Raw genomic sequence first — 5,134 nt, forward strand, 5'->3', positions numbered from 1 at the left:
CACCTATTAAATATTTGTCACCCTAAAAAATAAATTTAAAAAATCCTTTAAGCCCAAAAAAAATTCTTAAAAAATTTACAATAGCAGTAAAATTCTTCCATTTATTTAACTAGTTGAAAAGTTGTCAGAATACGGAAGCGTACGATAAATAAATGTAAATATTTTTTTTTATAGTGTAGTATTAATTATATTGTAATGATTAAATATGGACCGTTAGATTTGATGATGATGGTTAGAGTGGGACCCAAAAAGTTTAAGATGTAAAGTAGCTGTCCACAGCTGAGCAAATAGACAAATCTTACAACTACATGTGCACTTTAGTGAAACTGACCACATTGTACTAACATGTACCTGCTAATCATCAATCTTGTTTTTTTTCTTTTTTTTTAAAAAAAAGTTGAGGGTGGGGTAGGGGGTAGGGAGTGGGGGACTCTTTTTCTTGATTTGGTAACTAATATTTGAGTTGTATAATATTGGTCTTGCTATTTTGAGGATTTTTAACATTTTTATGGATATCATTGTGCTTCATATGACCACTTTATATTACATTCAATTATACTAGTATTATATTGTAAGAGGAAGTTTTAACTGACTCAATCATATAGGAGTTGTACGACTTTATGACCAATAGACTATTGTGATGATAGGTTAATTTGAATTATACGACTTTATGACCAATTTAATTTATTAATAATCAACGATTCAAATAGACTATTGTGATGTCTAACTTTACTTGTAAAAAGATCAATTTTAATTCATGAAAGTGTATTTTTGATATATTGTACTGATTGTTTTTATCACGATGTATGCCAAATAATGTATTTGAAATATCATTTTATTTATGTTATAAGTCTATGTTATATTAGTTGAGTAATGAAACGAGTTTGGAATTGTAAAAATATTGGATTAATTTAGGCGAGTTTGGCTACTCATTGTTTAAACAACTCTTAACTTAGCTCCTTTTGCCATTATATGATGAGTCATTTGTTGATTTTAAGTTATTTATTCAATTTAAATTCTGTCCAACCTATCTATTTTTCACCTGTAATATTTTGATTATTACCATTTCATAATTAGCACATTAGGAATTCACTAAAATGATAGGAATAACATTTAATAGGTATTTGGAAGATTATTTGAGTTGAAGTCTCCCGTCCATCGATTGATCACACAAGTACGCATCCAGTCAGCGCATAGCGAATGAAAAAAGTGTTCATCCTGAATTCTCTTCTTCAAGAAAAATGTCTATCAATTGATCCTCAAAGTCCAACAAAAAATATTTAAAATTAAAATGTAATAAAATATTAATGAAAATTGAAATTATGCTTGAACATAAATTACATATATAAATAAACAATCAATTTTAAGGTCTTTGCTCGTTAAAAATGCATATATATATATATATATATATATATATATATATATTGAGAGGCAAAGGAGCTAAAAGCAAGGCGCAGCTAGAGCTAACCCAGGTGTCCAACACGTTTCGTCGGAAAATTACGTTATATATATATATGTCAAATTCTATATTGAAAGGATATACATTTAAAGTTAGATACCCTTGACAAAAGTTATATCTTTGACGTAGTCGTAATGGGCGTCCATTGAGTGAAGGAGTTTCAAGTTTGAACCCCAAATAACACAATATTTTTTTGTTTTATTTTAATAGTCACACACCATTATTCTTAAATACCCTTAATAAAATTTCTGGCTCCGCCACTGAATAAAAATATTTGCTTCACGCCCTTAAATTACCAATTCACAAGTAAATTGCGAAGCCATCAGAAATTGATTATCTTTTAATTAATTGAATTCTAAGACATAAAGAACAAAAACCAGCATCCCTTTAATAAAGGAATATTATAATAAAAATTTAAGACACTGCATGATTAAATATAAAGTATTAATCTTTATGCTTAGTGGGCAATTAGTGTATTATTCCTTTTCCACAAGTCATTGATCCCCCTTTTTAGACTTACACAACCAAAGGAGAGATCTAAACCAATAATTGAACAATAAACAAATACTAAAAAAAATATTCTAGGTATGAACCACAAGTTTTTATATTATTCTCTATTCAATATTTAGTGTTTGATGTCTGCATCAGGATCATATTATATTCGAAAAGTAAAGTACTTTTAAACTAAGAAAACTCTAAATCTGATAGAATTTGAACTCAAAATATTTGATTAATGATGAAAAAGATGTACTTATCATTTCAACACAACGATGAACCATGAGCTATTTATTTATTTAATTTGGCTTCATATGAAAGTATTTGATATTAGCTTTTGGGGTTACTTAATTCATTATTATCTTTAATCAAATGAGAAGTTTAAGATTTCCATTGACAAAAAGTTGCTAGTTTTATTTAATATATAAAATAAATAGAGGACCCCATTAAAACATTAAACAAATAATTTAACATAAATTAACAAAAATTAAACACTAATTTTGACTCCACCTAGCTTTATGATTTTTCTTTGTTCCATTTTTTAATGCTTTATTAGTAGCGGTGAACAACATAAAAATTTGTGTGTTTTGTTTATTAAAAAAAGGCACATTATGTGTATTTGTATTTTGTATAATAACAATATATTCAGTAAAATTTTACGAGTGACATTTGAAAAGGATGAATGTGTACGCAAATCTTAGTACCTTACTCTTATTTTTATGAATTAAAAAAAAACTTTTTCCGATAGATTATTTGTTAAGTTTTTTTAAAACGAAGATTTTAGTTTCTAGATGTTAAAAGGATCCTTGAATACCTTTTTAATTAGTTGTCAACTTTGAATTTTATTTTTTAATCTAGAAGTTAATTAGCATCATTTTCTCATGCTGTGACTTGTCACTAAACTATGCATTAATTCAAACTTAATCTTGAAGTCAATTACAATTACCCATTGTTCAAATCTAATGATTTAGGATGGTCCTAATTAAATTAAATATAGACCATATAAAACAGCTAATTATAAGGTCATCTACACAAGATTATACTTTAACACATTATATCATGCACTCAAAACTATCTCAACCTATCTTTTCTCATTTTATTCTCAATGTACGCTATCTACACCTTCTTAAATGTGTGGTGTTTAAGAAGGTGTAGATAGCATACATTGAGAATAAAATGAGAAAAGATAGGTTAAGATAGTTTGAGCATATTTTACATTAACGACAAATATATCAGATTGTATGTATAAAATTATGATGAATAAAAGAGTTATAAGAGGATTGTATAGAAGTAGAATCATGTGAAGAAAATTATGTTAAATAACTTGCAATTTATTAAAACTAATCAATACTTTATTATAGAATAGGGTACAATAGAGAGAAAAAAGATCCATAGAAGTGATTTTTACTAATTGGGACTATTAGTACATAATTTTGAATTTATTGATTTTCTAGAAGTATTTTGACTTTATCATTAATTTATATGCCAATAAGAATATGGAGAATTTATTATTTTTTAATACTATATTAGATAGATGGATAGATAAGTTTTAGATGATTAAACTAATTAATGAACAATCTTTAATTAGTATGAAATAATTGATTCCAGCTTACAGCAAATATGCTTCATTATCCAGCAAATATGCTTGTGGTTTTGCCAGTTAAGAAGAATAATAATACAGTTTCATGTGCTCCAGCTTGTTCTCTATACACCCCGTCTCGAAATATTTGTCGTATTTTCTTTATATGTTTCTTAAAAAATATTAATTAGGGGAAGTATTTTAACTGTTTTATTGTTATTTATGTCTTAAATTATAATTTCTTTTTTTAATATTTATTTTACTTATGTGTTTTTAGTTTTTCAAGAATAATTATTCTTAAGAATTTTTTATTTTTTTTAATCTTAAACTTTTAAAATAACAAATATTTTTAGTAAAGACAATAATAATCTGTTTGACCAAACTTTTAAAATCTGTTTACTTTGAAAAGTGTTAATCTGTCTTTTTTATTGCACTTTTGATCCTCTTAAGCCATTAGTGGAAAGATCTATTATTTGATCTGGTGGAGAGAAATGAAATTAATATAAGAAACAATAAATAATAGGAGTAATATTGCTATATTATATTTTGAATATATTCAATAGAATGCTTTTGGAAAATGTATTAGACATTGAATAGTATCTAATAGCAAGGATAAAATGGATACAAATAGGTAATAATACATTGATTTTTTAAACTGGACGACTATTGTTGGACCTCTATTTTTAATATAGTGGACAAGTAAAAATGAACAGAGTATCGTTAATCCTCCCGACCTGCCTTTCAAATGAAATAATTATGAAATATCTTGGTCAGGTATTGGGTCCAACAGTCAGTTCGATCAAAGGGTGTACTTTTAAAAATCCGATCGGTGTAAACATGATATAAATTTTTCTTTGTCCTAAAGAAACTCCGGACGCTCCTTGTCCTAAGCCCCAAGCAACCGATTACCTTAGCGGATCTCCACCGCCTGCTTTTGCGTTATTGTTACTTACGACGCCTCTTCTCTTACGCAATTCCTGACTAGTTGTAGTGTATTGTCTCTTTGAGTGAAGAAGAGAGGAGCTTTATATAGATACTCTTGAGCCATTATTCTATTGATTGGTTCTAGCTCCAAAAAAACGTATACATGAAACTATGTCTACTTACCTACATCTTGTTGACTAAACGATTAGGTATACCACGCCACATATCATTGTGAACGTTAGAAACTATTGAGACTCTTTTCCGATAATTGAGAAATCTCTGAAGGTCAGTGGCAGACAATTCACAACTCGATGGATAGTGAGTCGGATCTTCTACCCTTCTCCACTTAAATTTTTTGGGATTTCAAAATAAAGTTCTGTTTTGTTTTTAAAACACAACATATGATCTAGCAAAGCCTCATATGTCCCACACTAGATGGCTATATTTTACATGAAATATTTGATTATTCATTTTCCAAATTACAATATTACATCATTGGAAATGATAAATAAATAAATGAAAAGAAAAATAATGTAAATATCAAAGAAAAAAAAATCAACTGCATCATCCAATGAGACCTAATAATACTTCAAAACTGCAGATCAAGAGAAGAATTTCTCTTTCAAGATCTCTTCACAACAGTGAAATGATGGCAAAATTTGGAGAGGAAGAGTTCA

Source organism: Solanum verrucosum, unplaced genomic scaffold (genome assembly GCF_900185275.1).
Source record: "Solanum verrucosum unplaced genomic scaffold, falcon-dt-bn FXZP01000022.1, whole genome shotgun sequence".
Classification (NCBI taxonomy): Eukaryota; Viridiplantae; Streptophyta; class Magnoliopsida; order Solanales; family Solanaceae; genus Solanum; species Solanum verrucosum.